Below are 21,171 nucleotides of genomic sequence, written 5' to 3'. Positions count from 1 at the left end.
TATAATTTTGAATGATTTCTATGCTTAAAGACGTACAGTACCAATATTTCCATGTATTTCAAATACGCCATTTCAAATGCAGACATGTATTTTGGGGTGGGTAATGTTACACATGCATCTTATTGCAATAGTTTTTAGTAATTTGATGGACATAAATTCGTGGAGTGGGTGTCGTGTTCTAATCTAGGACCCCGATCAATACTGTGACCTTATGCCCTTATACGGCTATAGTCCATCAGTACCCCTATAATGGCATAAACGATCGAGAGCGATATTTCAGAAACTCTTCTCTGGCCTAACACGATCAGAGCCACATTTCAGAATCTCTTCCTCTGCAGCTCATTAGAGCAGATGACACAGCAGAAGCCACTATCTAAGATTCCTAGATTACACTCCGAGTTCTTCAACAAGATAAAACTCAGCAACCTGGGAAAGCCCCGCTTGCTATGTTTTGATTAGTAATAGAACTCTAATGAGCACTGATATACGATCACTTCCTAGTGACATCTTTATTGACGTCTTATGTCCAAAAACTTACGTCAAACAAGGCACCTTTCAGGTATAAATATTACCAACGTTGCCTTAAGCAAACGCTGCCTCAACGACATTGATGATAGCGATGGTGTGGTGAATACAGGAGCAGAACAGCTGTCCCTTACAGAGCCCAGCAGATGCAAGCTGCCCACGGACGCTGCCCCTCCTCCCCCTTGACGCGCTGAGAGAGACGCTGTCTTTTCTCTTGCCGAGAAAATCCAGCTCCGGCGTTTCCAGCCTACTCTTGCGAGTGACTGGGATATCGAGTCCTGCAAGGAGATACAAGACCTCCAACATTCTATTTCAGAGGTATGGTGTTGACTAAACCCTTAGAGAGAATTCTTGAAGCAAACCTTGGCAAAACCAACTTACCTAAAACTGCTACTTGCTTACTCCCTCCCAAGTATTAGGCTTAGGTCAGGTACACTGGGGTAGGCGTTGTTAGAAGCACCAGTTGAGTACGTTAGTCAAATGTATATATGAATGTATATATTTTATTCATTTCAACCATTGTATGGCTAAGAAACCATATCAATGCTTTTACAGTAATATTTCGCAATCCTCATTTTACTGTACGCACTTTTTATAATAACTAGTCTTGCAATTGTGGCAATTCATTTCTCTTGCATGAGAAGAAAGACTGTTCAATAAATAATACCTTTATTGAAAACGCCCGTCTCTCTATTTCTCTGCATCTTGGTGAAAGTAATCTGCACAACTGACTGAGTAAAATAACTGTCTATTGTTTCACACGACTCTAGAGATTGACTCTTATTTTAAGGAGCAAAGTTGTCATGTTTATGCGGTTGTTGGAAAACTGAATCCCTTCTTGTCTGTACCAGGGAAGCTGATCATTTCCTATTCAGTCAAGAAAGTTTCCAGTGACCTCTAAGCTAGTTGGTAACAAACCTAATTAAGTTTAGCATAGTCAGTAGAGACCTGGAAGACCGCACTTCTATGTCAAAACTGCTGTTTATTTTATTCCAATGCGCAGGGCCTATAGGGAAAATAGGAACTACACTACAGTCCCTGGTCTGCATGCTGGACAAGAATCATAACCTCCAAGCTCGCCTCCAACCTTTCATGTGGGACAAGTATCTTATCCTCGAACTTCGCCTCTAACCTTTCACTAAGGATATGTAGTCCATGCATCACTTTTTTTTTGTTGAAAATTTCTTTATTTGCAAATTAGGTCACTGCACATAACATAGACATGTACACAGTAGTTCTCCGCATCGTGACATATATTTCAGTATACATTTCAATCATTTACATTTTCTGTTTTCTGCTTTCAAGAACGTCCCAACTCCCCCATTCCCTCCCTGTACCCTCCACCCCCCCGGCACTTATCATTCCATTTAACAGCAATACGTTGGTTTTGCATCAATATGTACAGTACAATCTGTATCCAGCAGGGGTACCGGTCCCCGGTTACATCATATATGCATATCAGATCATTCCCAGTGTGTCTGCAACTCAGTTCCCGTGTACTCCGGTCACGGGCGTAGTATCCCCCTGTGAGACATGACAGGTACAGGCTAGTCCTCTTGGTCTAGTATGCCTTGCTCGAATGCTATAAGCAGGGCATTCCATTCCATTGAGATGGGATGTTTCCTAAGGCCTCTACTCTCCTCCCTGCCTAGTTCTTGTCCCTCTGCCTTGCCCCACCTGATCACCTCCCCGCTCCAGGTCCCTATGTCTGGTGGCCTTGCTGATTTCCATCTCATCGCCACTGACCTCTTTGCTATCAGCAATGCCAGATCCACAAATCTGGATTCCACACTCCTCTTCTTCTCTTTGTGTCCTATCCCCAGCATGCAGTAAGAGGTGGATGTGTAGGGTCTATCCGGTATTATATCATTCAGTATGTGATGTATCGTACCCCAGTAGTGTCCCAGCGTAGGGCATTCCCAGAACATGTGTAACATGCCTGCATCTTCCCGCCGGCATCTGGGGCAGGTATCGGGCGTAGCCGGGAACATCATGTGAAGTCTGCGGGGAGTCAAGTATGCCCTGTGTATAATCATCAATTGTATAAATTTAAACCTGGGGTTCCGAGACACTTTCTTCGGCAATTTCAATACCAGGTCCCATTCTTTGACGCTCAACGCCGCCCCTAGATCCTCCTCCCATTTCAATTTCAGGGGTTGTAGGGGGTCAGCCCTGCGCTCCCGTATCCCAGCAGTCAGCCATTTTGTCAAGTGTCCGCCCGCCCCCATGAGGTACTGCATAGTGACCAGTGAGTTGGTGGCGGGCTCCATCCCATCTCCCGCCCAATGGGTGCCTATGTAGTGTTTCAGTTGTGCATGCTGCAGAAAGAGCGTCCTTGGCGCCTGGTGAAGCCTGGCGAACTCTTCAAACGGCAGTAGCCTGTTATCCGAGAAGAAATCCCCTATTTGTGTTATCCCCGCCTCCTGCCACACCCGTAGTCTTCTTTCCGTCATCGGACCTGTCCCCAGCGGAACGCCCAACAGTGGTATCGAGGGCGCATAATTTGACCGTCCATTTGCATACCTGACCGCCCTCTTCCAGTACATGAGGGCCAGTTTGAGTAGGGGTGGAGTCGTCGCCGGTGCCTTGGCCCCTGGCAGTAACAGCCGATGTATGACCCCCCGGAGTCTGTCGTCCTCTGTCATGTTCAGTTCGTGTAAATTGCGGCCAGCCAACCAGTAAGCTAGCCATTGCAGTTGGCACGCACAGCTGTAAGCGAACAGATCAGGCACTCCCAAGCCGCCCCTATCCGTGGGTAGTTGCAGTCGGGTCATGCTTATGCGTCTCCTGCCCTTTCCCCAAATTAGGTCAAGTAGTAAAGTGTTGAGTTTCCTAAAATAAGGCATAGGGATAGAGACTGGTAGATTCGTAAAGAAGTACAGGAGACGCGGCAGCACCACCATTTTTGATATAGCCACCCTCCCTGCCACCGATAACGGTAAAGTAGTCCAGAATTGTACCCGAGCGGTTAGGTTAGTCAGTGCTCGCCCCAGGTTCCCGTCCAGCAGGTCCTGTGGTTGGCTGTATATCTGGAGACCTAAGTACTTAAATGTTACAGGCGCCACCTGAAAACAGTGCGGCGGAAACTGGACTTGTGTCCCCGCCACCGGGCCCCGAAAGCCAAATCCATATGACTTTGTCCGACCATGCATCACTTTAACCACCTCATCCATGGGCTTCATGTGGGACATAGAGTGCGTTCCTGTAGTACATCCTGCTGGTAATGAGCGCCTTCATGATGGTGTTTCTGATGTTGACTGGGAGCCACTTGAAGATCATGCAGAGCAAGTGTTTATCTTTTCCTTCATGGAAAGCTTGCTGTCCAAGATGATGCAGAGGTTGCGGGCGTGGTCTGTCGGGCAGGGGACGGACTGAGTTCAGCAGGCCACCAAGCATGGATCCATGAAGAGGTGTTGTTACCAAAGATGAGGACTTCCGTCTTATCCCTGTTGAGCTTGAGAAATGTGTCCTTCATCCAATTGGTAACTTTCATTATCTAAGTGTGGAAGTTGGCTCTGGTGGTGTGTCATGTGGCCCATGGGGACATTGTCCTTTTTCACTAACTTAGCATGCGCACGTTGCAGCTTGCCTTCTACCTTTGCGCACATTACTACGAATCTTCATTCTTGCAATATTTCAATGACTGCTTTCACATGAGAACTCATTGCTGTGTTCACACTCTGCATGTTCCTGGGATTTTGACTGAATATTATGTGCAAGGTTGAACAACAAAGCCCCTTGTTATTTTGTTCTGGCAAGACATTAGACAAAACATACTGAATGTATATCTACCATCTATAAGCTGAGGTATGGGGTCTGCTGACAAAGCCAAGCGATCTTCTGATATATAATAACACTGCTCCGTAGCAAGGGAAGGGAGATTAGGCTCTATTGTCTTTCCAAGAAAACTCCCTTCATGATTTATGGACTAGCTGCTATGCTGACTGTATTTGTTTCATGTTTTTTTCTGCTTATTGTTGCATGTATACTGCATGTTAGGGCACATTAGTTAAAATAAATAGTTTAAACAATTTTGTGTCTCTGACAGCTATTCTTGGGAGATCTGGGAGTGTTGTGTTCTGGGGTGTCTAATCATTTGCTTCTCTGTGAGTGAGTAGGAGTGCAAGTGAGACACTATAGCTAGTCGGTCCTGGGCTTGTGGATACTAAGGTGGTAGGAAGGCCCAGTCCCTATACACATAGTTCTGTGTGTGTACAGAATCCCTGCAACAGGTGGAGGGAGTCTTCTGACAGTGAAATGAGGATGTGAGTGTTGTCTGCATGGGAGATGATGTTGAGTGAGTCCGTGAAATCTGACGATGCTGGCCAGGGGGTTTTGTATGTGTTGACATGAGAAGATCCTTTGGGGACTCTGCAGATGATCTTCTTGGGTTCCGATGTGAAGGGTGGGAGACTAATTCTCTGGATTCTTCTGTGAGGTATGAGGTGATCCATTTGAGTGCATCTCCCTAGATTCCGATGTGGTGGAGTCTGTTGATCAAGATATGATGGGAGAGGCTGTTGAAGGTGGCTGATAGGTCCAGGAGGATGAGGCCTGTCGTTTAACCGTGGTTTAGGATGGCCCTGATGTTGTTGGTGACTGCTGTCAGGGCTGTCTTGATGCTGTAGTTGGTTCGGAATACAGATTGAGGGGGTTCAGGAGGTTGTTGCATTCTAGGTGTTCGATGAGTTGCTGGTTCATTGCCTTCTCTAGTACCTTTGCTAGAAATGGGAGTAGGGAGATCAGTCTGTAGTTCTTGGGTTCTGCTGAGTCGACGGATGGTTTCTTCAGAAAGGGCCTCACTCCAGCGTGCTTCCAGTATTCTAGGAAGGAGGCCACTGTGATGGAGGTATTCAGGACATTCTTGAGCTCGTCACCAACCGTTTTGCTCTTGAGGTTGAAGATGTGGTGAGGACAGTGGACCACAGGTGCAACCGGGTGTACGGAGTTCATGATGGAGATAGTGGCTTGAGTTGTGAGAGAGTCCCAGTGAGTAATCAGGGGTTTGAGGTTTTTGTTTATGGGTGTGGGATGCTGTCTGTGGAGGTGGGTTGGGGTTTCAAATTGTTGTAGATGCCAGAGATCTTGTCGTGGAAGATATCCACCAGGGTATCACAGAGTTCTTGGGAGGGGGTGATGCTGTTCCTGGTGGCAACAGTGTGGGAGAACTTCTTCATGATGGTGAAGAACTCCTTTATGTGGTTTGTGCTGTCTTCTATGTGGTTTGCTCGGGGTGCTTTTCTTTGTTTCTTTCAGGGGGCGGTGGAGGTGGTGGTACTGGTTGAGTGCTGTCTTGAAGGTGGTATGGTCTCCTACCTCTTTACTGGTGCACCATTTCCTCTCTAGTGTCCGGCAGTTGCGTTTGGTGAATTTCACCTTCGCAATGAACCAACAGGCTCTTTTGGCTGGACCTCTGAATATGGCTGGCTTTGCTGGGGCGATTGCGTTGTCGCACTCTGTGATCCATTTAGAGAGGTTCTTCACAGCCTGTTCTCGGTCAGGTATTGTGTCTGGGAGGTGTGAGTTCTTCTGATATATTATAGAAAATGAACAATAAATGCTTCAAGACGAGACCAGAACATGCTAATTTTCCCCTTCATTAAATGCACTGCAGGCGGAAGACTAGTTAGCAGTGCCCCATCGGGCCCCGTGGATCTTGCCCATGCTAACCACCAACAGACCTAAGTCACCAAAAGCTCTCCAGGTATGTGTTGATATGAGGGTACCAAACAAAGCAATCGAATTAGAGTAGCCCCTCCATTGAAGATCACCTAGCAGATTTAGAGGGTCTTACTTTTCCTAATAACATCCTAAATGACAGCTATCTATCTCGAAAAAGAAAGTTGATATATAACTTCCTTCTCAGAACATATAACAATATGTTGAGATGCAACAAGAGATGGAAATCTGGGATATCCTCAACAGCCAACATGCCATTCCCTTACTGGATCAGAAGATGATGGAGGACACTAATGAACACCATCACCATTTTTGAGCAACCTTCATGTCTGACAGCAGTGCTACATCGCTTTACTGAATGAAGAATCACTCTCCACAGGAAAAAATGCAAGTTCGTAACAGGCCCTCTCTGTTTCATGGGGTCTTTCTTCGCAAGCAGGGAAGAAGGCAGACAGGAAACAGGAACAAGACATCAAAAGTGCTAAATCTACAAAGGATGCCTTGACTGTCTGCTTTTGAAGTGAGTCCCAGTAGCTAAAGACCAGGCCTCTTAAACAAATAGTGCTTTGGTGGTAGCCCACAGCCTTTTCAGCGGTGCCCTCCTGGATGCAGTATCCATCTGCTCAAGGACAAGAGGGAGGCCATCAGGTGAGAATGCACTTCCATTTATACATCTATGGTCACCAATTTCCAAGATGACAAACTTGCTTGCTCTCCTGCTTCCCAGAATCCAGAATCCACCACCCAAACATTAAAGGGAGATGCAGCATCTTCAGGTATATGACTTCAAGGGCATTACTTTCTGGATGTCAGAGAGAAAGTTAGGTCCACTAACCTTGACGTGTAGGTTTGTAGTGGTCTAGTTCTTGCTGCTCAGCCATTAGTAGTATGAATGTTAGTGGAATGTTGGTGCGCGCGTGAGTGGAGTGTTGGAATGCTTGTGTGAGCGTGAGGATTCAGTTAGAGGAGTTGGAGTCGGGCTGAGCAGCAAGTGAGCTGCTCCTGGTGGGGTCCCCCCATGATACTTACTATCTGAAGAATAAAGCATCCTTCTAGTGCTACACCTTGTCTACTCATCATTTATCCATCTTATAACATATGGCGACGATCAGGAAAAACCCGCATGTGCTGTATTGAAGGATGTTGAACTTAAAACGGAATTTAACAAAGGTGAAACAGCTAAAACGAAATTGAAAACGGAACTTTAAAAAAGGTAAAGCAGCTGTTTTTGGGAGCCTGGCACCTGGGGACCCCACCAGTGACTGTCACCGTCGGCCGCTGAAATGTGTCAGGACTCGAAGCTCTTCATGCGACAGTTGTCTGTTTGCTGTTTTTGTATCCGTAAATATACCGGACCTATTTCTACCAATTTAAGATTTATCTATCACTCTCCCAACAATCTTGGATCAGTATGAGCCCCATCTGAGGAGAATCCGACTAATCCGAGGCACTGCGGAGCTCTAATGACAAGTTAAAGAGAGATCGGTAAAGTGATCTGGCTCGCTCGACATCGATTTCAATGACAGGTCAGAGTTGTGTAATTTATCCATTGAGCGGGAGAGAATGAATGGTTGCTGCCATCTTCTGGATGGAAAAGGAACTTTTATTTGGGCTTTAAATTAATTCGAGGAGTAAGACTATTCAATTTCGTTTCCTCTGGGAGTCTGCACAATTTCGTTTCATATTGATTGGCACCTGGGTGAGCAGTTCGTCTGTGGGCAATGTTGATTTACTTGGTTTCGGCCCTATACATTTCTTGGAGCTCCCTATGTCAGTTAAGCCGCAGTCAGTTTGAATTTAGCTCGAGCCACGCTCACCTGCATCTTTTCACGAGACGATTCGATCTTCATGACATCAGAGTTCCTCCTGGACGTCTGTGTTTACTGACGTACCGTGAACCACCTGGGTCTACGTCTACGTCGAAAAACGTGCCGCCATTTTGTGTTTTCACCGGAGCTCTACATTTAGTCACGCAATCTTCCGCTTCTGCCAATCATCTTGGCTCATCTGTGCCTCGCAATATGTTGAAGCATCTGTGTGAAACTATCAACACCGTTGTTGTCATTGGCCTCATTGGCCACAGGGTGCAAGTTTTTCTCTCTCCACTCGAATTACCTAAAGGATTTTCTGATCGGCGTGGGACATGTTCAACTTAAACCAGTTGCTGATTGGTGTGGGACATGTGCAACACTATTCTCGGGTGAGAGAGTTCGCTCACCGGCGGCTATCCTATTCGCTTTACTGTGTTTTTAGTTTAAATTTATTCGAGAGTTGGTAATAATTTTCGTTTAAAAAAAAAAAAAATCTTAAAGTTAATTTGCCTGTGTTGCACCTTTAGCAACACCATGCTTTTGGCTTATTTATAAATATAATGAATTTGCCTGTGTTGCGCAGTTTTGCTTTTAGCAACACCAAGCCGTTAGCTACTTTATTTTTCAAAAAAAAAAATGTAATGAATTTGCCTGTGTTGCACAGTTACGTATTCAGCAACACCAAGCTTTTAGCTTATTTGTTTAAAAAAAATATGTAATGAATTTGCCTGTGTTGCGCAGTTTCGCGTTCAGCAACACCAAGCTTTTAGCTTATTTGTTTAAAAAAAATATGTAATGAATTTGCCTGTGTTGCGCAGTTACGCTTTCAGCAACACCAAGCTTTTAGCTACTTTATTTTAAAAGATGTCATCATTTTGCCTGTGTTGTGCTTACAGCAACACCAAGCTTGGTAGCTTATTTAGTTAAAAAGAAAATGGTTTGGCCTATGTCGCACTTACAGCAACACCGAGCTTTTTAAGCTTCATCTGCCACTGTTTATGTTAACCATTTAATTTGCTTGTGATAATTTATGCAAGTATTTACATAGGTGCTACAGTTTTATTTATAGGCTGTAGGCTATACTATTCGTAACTCGTACATTAGTTGAGTGTCTTGCTTTCAGGGAATGCATTTATATGTTATGGTTTTGGCCAATCTATTTATTATCAATGCTCTAAGCTTTGACTGTTTTTAGGGTAGTTATGTTTGGGAGCTGGTCTCCTTACACTTGTTTTATGCTTCAGTGTGGGTGATGCGCACACCTTTTTACACTGAGTTCTTCCTATACAGTTTTGTGCTTTATGCAAGTATAGATTGTTGCCTACAGCTTCTTAATTCAGCCAGTAACAGAATTTTCATAACACGCATTCATTGCCTGTGTCATTTTAATCATACTGGAAATGGCACATAACTCATTAATGTACGTTATTTAATATAACTATATGATTATAGTTTGTTTTATCAAGGTTCACTTTGTTGTAGCCTTTGGCTACGTGGTCTTCCTGGCTTGTGGATTTTCCATTTAGTTAAGGGGTTGTCACTTTTTCCTGTGTACGGGGATTTCCACTTTATGTGGATAGGTCACTTCGTGATATTCACTTTTTCGTGCATATATCACCTGCTGTGTCTCTACTTATTTTGTTTTAATTTAATGGGTTTAATTATCCACTGTGTGTAGATTCTACAGCTTCTGTAATTTTGTGACAGTGTGTGATTTTATTCTTTTGGTTGTGGTACATTATTCCTCACCTTACCTTGTCACGTTGAACTTATTTTATAGTTCATCTGGGTGAAATCTTCACCTTTCTTAATATATTTTGCTTTTCTCTTACTCTTTGTAATATGCTTATGAATTGCATACTATGTCTTTTGTTCTTTATTAATGCAATGTATTTACTTTTGCAATTTATTGCATATTTCTTTTCCTTCACATCCTGTGTTAGCAATTTTACACCAATGTTATTTCATGTTGTGAATGTACTTACAGAATTTTTGTTTCCTTTCAAAAGGGGGAAGGTGATGTAGTGGTCTAGTTCTTGCTGCTCAGCCATTAGTAGTATGAATGTTAGTGGAATGTTGGTGCGTGCGTGAGTGGAGTGTTGGAATGCTTGTGTGAGCGTGAGGATTCAGTTAGAGGAGTTGGAGTCGGGCTGAGCAGCAAGTGAGCTGCTCCTGGTGGGGTCCCCCCATGATACTTACTATCTGAAGAATAAAGCATCCTTCTAGTGCTACACCTTGTCTACTCATCATTTATCCATCTTATAACAAGGTTGTGGGCCTGATTACCTGGTGCTCGCTCTGTGAAGCAGCTTCAAAGGCAGCAGTCAGGCTTCAGTCACCACAGAGGAGTGCTGTGAGCCGGGGAGCAGAATCAGTGTCATCTTTTGCATCACAATGGATGGTTATTATTTACTGGTAGTTTCTGATAGGTTCCCCTGATAATCCTTTGTAGAGATTGTACATTGCACGTACCTTGACACCTTGTTATGAGAATGAACAAACCTTGGATATGCCTGATGAAGTCATAACTGAAACATTTTAGGAGTCTGAGTTTCTAGAACTTGAGAAAGTCAACAGTGGAGAGATTGCTGCTGGAGAAACCATACATGTTCGAGTCAAACAACATACTTATCTATCTTGAATACCTGTGTACTCACTTAATTTGTGCATATCACAAGACCACCCACTTGCACAACCTACCAGGAACCAACATCCATGAAGTGTGATAAAGCAATAAACAATGTGTTCCCCACAGGTGAAGGGGGTCAGCCACCATCACCACCCCAATAGTGACTGCATCCTCAGGGCACAGATTGGAAAAGCACTAGAGAGGTGCTCAGTCCTCATCAATGGGAGATGAAAATTCTGAAAGGCACCATGGCAACAGCTGGATGGAGAGGGGAAAGAATGACAAGGAACATCTCAATGTACAAATGAATAAAGAAATTGTCCCTCCCAGATGAACATTCCACACCCTCTTCTCCCATTACCAAATTAGGGTAGGGCAACAACTGTAACAGCCATGATGAGTTGGACACAGCAGGTACTCCAGGTGAGGTCACACACCAATCACCAGAGTGAAGGTCAAGGGCAAGAGAGATCCACTCCTTGCCACACCTCTTCTCATGCCAGGAAATTAAAGACTACAGACTAGTAAACATGTAGTTTCCAAGTGGCATCATCATTTGTTTATCGCTTCCCTGTGCAGAATGGAGGGATGTTATGAACGAGCATCCTTGCTCTGGTCACCACACAGTATGCGGCGTTGCTCAGCAGTGCGGGCACCAGTCCACACTGATGTCCAGTGTGAGTCTCTGTCTGCGGGCACTGCGTGCTTCATGGACCTGTAACCTAGTTTGTCCAGGATGCCAGGTCAACAGCCAATCAACATTTGTGTCTGATTTTCTCATAACATAACCACTCTGATGTGAAGTCCCCTCAACATTCATAGCAAATCTGTATCTCTTCCAGGTCCAGAGGAAGGTACCATTCCTCCTCATGGGACGTCAGTTCATCAGGTCCAGAACTCAAGGTGGTACCCCATGTTTGCAACCCTCTAGGAGACCTTACCCTTTTACTCATCTAGAGAGATATCCCTTCGCACAATTCCTAACCCATCACCTTGCCGGACCGTAGACAGAGACCAGGTTAGTTGGTAATAGTCCTATCTCTGGATGAACTTGGCTTTTTGCCACCTTGCTTCCTGGTGTGTAAGATACTTCATCAGTTCACACCGCCGCAGGAAAACAAAAATTGTTGCCGGTGGTCTGCAGAGGTTTGCACTGCTCTCCAGGTGATGTGTAGAGAAAGAATACATCTAATAGAGGTTTATTCTCAATTATATAAACATATACATGTTCACAAGTTTAGTAGGGAAAAGATAATTTGAATGTGGTGAGATTCCATTGAGACGCAGTGGCAGAGGGCTCCTAATGGCTGTCTGTGGTAATTACAGGCAGTCTCTTTGAAGGGTGAATTTATTGATGGTGAGACTACACAGCTGAAGGTTGTTACCTGCCCACAGCGCACTGGAAAACAACTACGAGCAGTTAGAGTTCCACCTTTTGAATGGCAACATTCTCAGCCTGCATCAAACACTATGACATCACTGCTTCAGCAAAGCAGAGACCTAGAATACAACATACCTCCCCTTCTCCAACAGAATAACATAATTCAAGAACTGGTGCCAAGTTTGCAAGAACCTCGTTAAAATATTGCAGTTTTAGCAGCAGGAAACTGCCGCTAAAATTGCAATAATAGGCTTGCTAATATGCATTATAGAATTATTCCAATAGAAGCCCAGGTTAGATGTCATGCACATCTAACCTGGACTTCTACTAGAATTCTATAACGCATAGTTCGACGAGGTTCTTGCTAATATGCCTCCAACTCTTTAAACAGAAACAGAATATGATATATACAAAAACAATAAAACACAATGTAAAATATTAAAAACATAAATTAATTCACAAAGCCTTCTGGGTGCCACAATTATCCTGGAGCTCCTCCTGAGTTCAGAAGAAGATGGAGGAAAATCGTCTTCAATACCACTCAACCTTTGACACGATCTTGATTTGACAATTTTAGACAGGTTCCCCCCGTGACCTCCTTCCACCTGAACAGCATTGTTGCCAATCTTAATAACTTTGATGGGTTCACCATATTTTCACTTCCCTTTCTTGGTATGCACAGGAATTTTAATGCAAACAAAAGCTCCTGCACTAAGAGAGACAACCTTCGCCCCCTTTTTTTGTCAAACCAGACTTTTTGTTTAGCTTCCTCGGATTCAAAATTTTCTTTGGCAATCTCCATCAGAGACTCAACATTGGATTCTGACTTCAACCATCTAATTATCCATGTAGGTCTGAAGCAGGTATTGGCCCTTCTTCCCCTCAGAAGCTCAAAAGGGGAAATTTCAGTAGAGGAGTGAGGAGTTTTCCTGTAAAACCACAGCATACTTTCTATAGATTTAACAACATCATGGTGACCACACACAGCCCACCTTATACACTCACCCACCACTCGGTTCTTTCTTTCTACAAGACCGTTCGTCTGTGGGTGATAGTTGGACTCTTCAAATGTTTGACACAGCTGGTAGACAAGAAAGATTCAAATTCTTCACTCAAAAATTGAGTTCCTTCATCCGAAACTAGGAACTGAGAAAAACCTTCCCTAAGAAAGAACTCCCTCAAAAAATGTATGACACTGGTAGAATTTGCTTCCCTGACCAACTTAATTTCAGGCCATTTTGATGCATAATCCATCAAGACCAACATGTACCTCCTTCCAAGGGGTAATACCTCATAAGGACCCATTATATCTACACCAGTCTTGACCCAGATACCAGAAGGACATTCAATGGGTGAAAGAGGGGGAGTGGAAACCTTGACGTTTTTCTCAGCCGAGCAACACACAGGACAGTTTTCCACCATAACTCAAATCTCAACTTCCATACTAGGCCACCAGAAATCCTGACAGTTTGGTGAGAGTGGAACCTAAATGACCCTCATGAGCTTTTTTGATAATGACAGGTTTAATGGAATGAGGCGGAATGAGTTTGTCACATCTCATTAGAAGACCATCCTCCAAGGTGATCTCAGATTCAACCTTCCAAAATGGTTGCATGAGAGAAGACAAAGCCCTTTCTCTAGGCCACCCCTCTCTGACGAATTTACACACTTGTTGGAGAAGAACATCTTCCAATGAAGCCGCTCTCCAATCACTTTCAGAACCATGTGCAAAATCAGAGATCTCAATGGCAGCCACAAAACAATCTTCTGCATCCTCCTCACCCAATTCTTGACTGCTGGTACCTACTAAACCATCACTGCCCTGGGAAAAACAAGAAAGGAAATCTGCCCTCCCATTCTTTCCTCCAGGGATATGTGAAACCTCAAACTGATATTGAAGGAGCTTGCTAACCATCCTTGTAATTCTGGGGGGGTACAATATTTACTGGGAGCAGAACCCAATATTGAAACTAGAGGTTTGTGGTCTGTAACAAGTTTGAATTTTCTTACCCAAACATAAGGGCAAAACCTTTCAATGGCCCACAAACAAGCGAGCAACTCCCTTTTAACGGCCGAATACTGGACCTCAGCATATCTCAACACTCTAGAAGGAAAAGCGACTATGTTTTCCTTGTCACCAGAACTTTGTGTGATAATAGCCCCTAAACCAACTTGACTCGCATCTACAGAAATACAACATGGTAAGTCAGGATTAAATGGAGTAAGTGCTTCATTGTTCTTAGGAGAGGATTTAACAGTATTGAACACACAATCACATTCCTCAGACCAATCAAACTTGACACCTAATTTGAGCATATTGCTGATTGGACGAACAATTGAAGCATAATTGGGAATAAATCTTAAGTAATACTCAAAAAAACCTAGTAAAGATTTGATACCAGATTTGTCCTTGGGTACAGAAGCATTTGAAATAGCATCAATGAGACCTTGTCTAGGCTTAACCCCTTCATGTGATAACAGATGACTAAGATACTCAATCTCTGTACAAAAGAATTTACATTTTTCAGTCTTGAGCACACACCATTTTTTTCAAAAATATTGAGTATTCTTCTGAGGATACTGTTATGCGACTTGTTGTCTTTAGCATGAATCAGCACATCGTCTTGAAAGACAAGTACACCTTCAACGCCCCTCAACAAATTCTGCATAACCCTCTGGAACACGGACGCTGCGGAGGCAAGCCCAAAAGGCATCCTCCGATAACTAAACGTTCCAAGTGGGGACACAAAAGCTGTAAGAGAGCGGGAATCAGGATGCAACGCAATTTGATGATATGCACCAGCTAAATATAGCTTGGAAAACACAGTGGCACCTTTGACACTGGTGAAAATGTCAATAATACTAGGCAGAGGGTGTGAATCTATCCAGATCTCTTTATTCAGAATTGCCCATCACGTTTGCGAGCCTGGGCGAGTGGGGACAACCATAAAGATGACTTGGTTGGTTCAATGAGCCCCCTATCACACAATCCCTTGAGTTTTTTATTGAGGTCATCCCTAATGCTGAATGGAACACTTCTGAGTTTATGCTTAACTGGGGTGCCACCATTTCTTACTATTATTTTATGCCTAAAACCAGAAATTTTTCCAAGAGTGTCACTAAAAACAGAAAGAAACTCGCTTTTTCATTTGATACTTTCATCCTCACAGCTCACAAGCATAACTTGTTCTTTGGTGCCTGGGTTGAGTACCATCCAAAATATTCCCTGGTGAAACCACCCAAGAATATTTAGGGGCATATTACCAAGCAATAGCGATAATTATCGCTATTGCTTGGTTAGCGTGAAAAAATTATCGCTGAGCTGCGGCGATTTTTATCGCAAATAAACCTTGGTATTACCAAGGTTTATCGCAAATGCGATAAAAATCGGCCGCAATGCATGAATATCGCTGAAAAGTCTGCGATATTCATGAATTAGCGAGCTAATGCTCTTAGCCATGTTATCCACCTCCCATTGGATAACATGGCTAAGAACTGCTCAGTGCAGGTGTTAGCTTCTGAAGATTTTCGTGCTTAGCGCGAATATCTCCAAAAGTTGGTAATAGGAGATAGCGATGTTAGCGACTGTTTCCAGTCGCTAACATCTTGGCACGCCCACTCTACATGTCATTAGTGATAAATATCACTGACATGCAAAGTGGGGCCCAAGATGGTCGCTATCTCCTTCTAGCTGTCGCTAACTGGTGTTAGCGCCAGCTAGGTAATAGGGAGATCATTTTATCTCCGCTTTCTTGGATTTTAAAGCCAATGTGTCCACCAAGAATAAGCTAGTAGTTGGCTTTTTTGATCTGATAGGAGCACATACCATACCGCTAGTGTTTCAGGGACTATTCTGCACATACAGAAGTATGGACAAGAGAAATAGGACATTGTCGATGATAGGTGCAGTTCGACTTTCCACATACCTCAGTCCGAAACAGAAGTTGAACCCCCAATCCCCTTACCGACTATCTAGTGTGTCTGACCAATGATTATACGACCCAGAAGAACAGAAGAAGACTACCGCCGAGTCCTGACCTATCAGAGTCCCGGAAGCATGCCTGCAAAGTGCAGTAGTACAAACCCTTCAGCTCACTCACTCGTGATCAAAAACCACACAGAGTTTTTTAGTTTTAAAGTTTTATTTTCAAATAAGAAATAAAAAAACAATTTCTTTATTTTTATTAGCGCAGTATTCCGAGCGAACAGTTGTGATAGATGACTTAAAGTTTAAACACCCTTCCCTAGAATCAATATACTTCAACTTAACACATCTAATTATTAGAATAACTGTGCGGGAGCCCTCACCTTGTTTGAACTTGTTTGAACTTTAAGTACTGGTGGTGATGAGTAAGGGACAGGAGTAGGTGGTGAATTCAAAAGCTCTTGTTGGCAGAAGGGCAATGGAATCTTCTGTCTGTAATTAGAAAAATGGTGCACGTTAAAAAACAAGCATTCATCAGTTGTGCCAAAAAGTGTAGCATGTAATGGCTAAGCATATAAAAGGTTAACACCCTCCCCAAAACCGTCATTTTCTTTCATTCCCAATAATTAAAAATTGGTTATGTATTAACATTTTCTTCCATTACGAGACGAAATAGGAGGTGGTGTATGGCATCTAAAATGTTTTTTCTAGGCGTCATCGCACCATCGGATGCGGCACCTCCCACCACCAGTGCCGGGGCCAGCAGCGCGGAGGCGTCCACTACTCCAGGGGGTGATGCGGCGGCGCCACAAGTGCTACCAGGAGGAGCTGAGGGGGATGGCTCAGCAGCGGCGGACGGTGGTAAGTTATTATACTCCTTACTTATTGACATTTTAGAGTAGGCTCGCAAAGGAGTGTATGATGTACTGTACAGTAGACAGTACACTAGTACAAGTACACTGTACTGTTAAGAACAGTTACTAAGTTAGAACTACATTTTTGCCAATCACGGAGAAGACAGTCACCCTTCACTTAGCAATAGCATTAGCAGCGGTAGTTCTCGAGTAAGCAATGGCCCCCTCTATTTAACTTCAACTCAGCTGGGAAACTTTTATCGTGAAGCCAAGTCATATCAGATGAACTTGAGAGATGTGATGAACGAAAAGGGAAAGAACTTAGGGTGAAAGGAAGGACGAGCGAGTCGTAACATTTATGACTGTAAAGAATGATACGTGTTTTTGAATGCAGGCAGAGGTGGCTGATAGGAAGGAATCAGATGCATGGCTTTTTGAAGCAAGGATGGTTGGAGGAGAAAGAAAAGATGACTGCCTGTGTGGGTGAATCAGAAAATGCATGTGTGGTGTACATTGCAATATATCATTTGGGTGAAACTCAAATGCAAGTCAAGACGGTGGTTTACCAAATTAAATGAAAAGGGTGTTACTTTGGAAGCCTGGATGGTATCTTCTTCCTCATAGATAGCAGAGGTGTATTTGTAGAGCAGACGCTCAGTGGATGAAGAGTGTTACTTTGAACAGCATGTCTGTGCCAGAGTAGCAAAGCAGAGGAAATCCAAATACTAAAAGTTGTGATTTTTCAGAAATACTCCCTTGACTAACAGTACAGTAGTTTACTTTGCAAGCACAGCATATATTGTGTATGTATTGTATAGTTGACATTATAACAAGTCAAGTCCCTTCCTCCGGCAATTATGGATACCACACTCACTCCCTATGTTAATAATTTTCTTTCAGCTGTGTCATGGGTGGACTATCGCTGTTGTTCAGTCAATCTATCAAAACAAAGCACCTAAAGTCATCCATAATATAATCAAAGATCATGTGATCAGGAGGATATATGATCAGAAATTAATAATCTTCATTTTCCTTTTGTAGTAGTCAAGGCCCAGGGGGGCAGTGCGAAATATAAATTACATTGAGCAGCATGCCCCTGATGTAACCAGAGCCACCCCTATAGAAAAGTAAGAGCTTCCCTATCCCCACCTGCATGTACTACTCAAAGTAATGCGAGTCTGCGTCATCATGGCTTGTGTCTGTTTTTCTTGGGTGCAAGCTGACTGAGCTGGCATTATGCCGGCTACCACAAGTTCACGTACAAGTAATTTCTTTCGCAAAACAAGAGAAAAAAAGAAGACTAGTGTACTCTCTGACTCTCTGACTATGTAGTGAGTCCATAGTGCTGTTAGTAGAATTCCTGAAACTCCCACTAATGTTACAGGTCTACAAAGACGGCGAAAAGATACATGCCAAAACATTATACTGTGCTTGCAAGTTGCTAGTGTTACTGTGAGGCAACTTTCTGTTGAATTATTTTGTGTTAATGATAAAGAGTATTAGTTACAGTATTTTTGTTTCTTTCTTCATATAGATGCTCCACAAAAGCTCACCAGAAAGGAGATGGCTGTCCAGGCCAGGGCCCGGATGCTGGAGGCCATTTGTACTGAATAACGGCGGCTGTGGCCTCGGGAGCTGGAGGAGGAGGCTGCAACAACTGCATCCTCCTCCAGTGCCCCCGGGACCACCAGCCAGCAGCATCCAATAGTACGGCGCTGTGGTCCAACAGCCTCCCGCCGCCGTCGCACAGCAGCAAGCCAAATACCTTCTGCCCCCCCCAGAGCCTGGATGGCATGTGGGCGCCACCTCCGCAGGAGAGTGGACTCCCTGGAGCGCGTGATGGAGAAGCTCAAGCGCCAGCTCTGGGACCTCCGCAAAGAGATGCGGGACCACGTGTCCACAGGACATCGCCGGAAGAAGTGACTGTCCCTTGCCCCTTTTTTAAAGACTGTTGGGGGAGAGGGGTGCGAATTGGCCGTTGGGGAAAGGGAGGTTTTTTTTAAGTACATTTGGACATTGGTTGGGGTTAGGGAGGGGGGTGGGTTGGGCCTTCTTGTGGGATAGTTTATTTTTGTTAGGGCTCCAATAATTATTTATTTCTCTACTTAAACATAGCATACGCGTTTTTTTTACTGTTTTGTGGGGGAGGCGGGGGGGTTAACTGTACGTTTGTTTTCCTGAAGCTTAACTGGCTGGTTGATTCAAATTGTCTAATCACCCAAATTTGTACAAAAGTGCCACTGACAGAGTTAGTGAATTTAATTGTCTTACTACTTTACTAGTACTACCGTCAGTCTCTCCTCTCCTCCTACTCCATTATTCTTCCTCCCCCAAAATGCTTATCTTACCTGTGATTCGTGTTTGAGAATAGAGCTAGGCACAGGGCTGGCTACATGGCAAATGGTGATTAAGGTTGGGTATGGAATCCTGGACGGATGAAATGTCATTGTTGTGCTGGTAGTAGTTGTGGTACACACTAGCAGTAGCAGCATATGAAAAAAAAGGAAATGAAACATTGAGTGGCCTGAGCGTGGCATTAGAACAGTACGATAGATAGTACGCTATGAATAGAATAGTGCCATAAATTGTAGCCTAAGCAGTGCTAAAGTATTCAAAATATAAGTAATCGTTGTGTTGAGTATGACTACTATAAGAAATAGTATTGAAGGCGAAGGACACAGCACCGTAAGAACTAAGCATTCGATTTGTCACGTGTAGGAGGAGGATGTTGTTGATGATCAATCCACGATGGCGCACATGAAATTCTGATTTGAATGCTTTTTCTGTTGCTTTGACCTTATCTTCCCCAGCAAGTGTGTGGAATTATTGTTGTCATTTAGTCACACCTCAATGAAAACCACACAGCCCGGGGGAAGAGGGTTAGGGTTTGAAAATTGTATGGGAATGGGGGTTTTTGGGAATGTTTTATGGAGAGGAAAAAAACACAGCATGGACAACAAATGAAGATAAACAAATCTTTGGATACGAAGATATCCATAAATCTTTTAAGGGACATAAAGGAAGTGCATGCATGGAGTTGTTGCTAAATGGATGGTTAGGTTACTGAAAAGTAGTACTAAAACTTACAACAATGTGATAGTACAGGGCTTCAGTAATTACGCAATTTCACTTGCCTATCTGCCCTCAGAGAAAATAAACACTTAGTAGTACATTAAATTAGTTTTAAAAATAGCAAAGAAAAACTTATCAAATAGCTGGAGGGATGAATTTGAAGCAGAGAACAAACAAATGCACAGAGTCACACTCTTTGAAGTTCACAACAATAACATTATTTAAAAGATAAGGAGAAGTGAAGAGTATACTGTAACTGTATGTTGCAGTTGTCCTGTTCAATTTGGGAAGTTGCATGCATCCAGCCATTCTTCTTCTTCGTGGTACTCCTCCATTCCATCTGACACTCCGTCGATCAATCTTGGTGACCAGACACACTGTCCACTGCCTGCCTGGCGGATGCGGAATTGTGGATCAATAATTGTAAGCCTGAGTTATTGTTTTCCCATCGCAAAGGGTTAAAGCCGGCCTGTAAATGTTGATGGGAAAACACGAAATGAAATTAAAACACCACAGAGAAAATAATATATGGTACGGTGTGCTGTAGTTCAAAAATAACAGTTTCAGTTTAAGAAGTGACAGTATTACATACAAGCATCATCATTTCTTAAGTGCGTACTCTGAGTCTCCTTTTCAAGGATAGTAATTAGCACACAGCAGGCCAGGGCCATGCAGACGGTCAAGGCAGGCACCACTGAGTGAAGCAACCTGATGTAGCATACCTCTTTGACACAGGACAGACAAAGAATATCTAATTGTATGCAGCAAGCCACATAGTCACAATTTTACATGAACTGCTGTCTGGACTCTGGCAGAACAACACTGCACTGTCTCTACCACTCCATACCACGACTAGACAGACATGTAGTTCTGCTGTAATATTATGTAACTTTGATCATCAAGACTCATCATCATCATGGTATATTGGCAAACTCAATGTTGTTCATGCAGTCGCAGTCTACACACACAGGGAGTCCAAGGACATTTTGCATATTAAAAAATGCAACGTAGTGGCCCCTGCAGTAGAAGAATTTGAATTAAACAAGGTAATAAAACACAGAGTAGACTTGAGTTACATTTAGTGTGTAAAAGATTATATAATAACAGAAGACATATGATGATTCATTTCATGCACAACAAACAAACAGCAATTGCTTTTATCAGAGCCAGACAGCCAGTGCTGTCCACTGCAGTACATGCCATCTCATTATTCATTACCTGTTCCACTTTTTGTCCGCATCTTGCTGTTCTTAAAGAGGAGGCCCACAGGGCGGCCTCTCGTGTGTGTCAATCAA

The sequence above is a fragment of the Lissotriton vulgaris genome, chromosome 7 (genome assembly GCF_964263255.1).
Source record: "Lissotriton vulgaris chromosome 7, aLisVul1.2, whole genome shotgun sequence".
Taxonomy (NCBI): Eukaryota; Metazoa; Chordata; class Amphibia; order Caudata; family Salamandridae; genus Lissotriton; species Lissotriton vulgaris.
Note: the sequence above shows the minus strand (reverse complement) of the source record.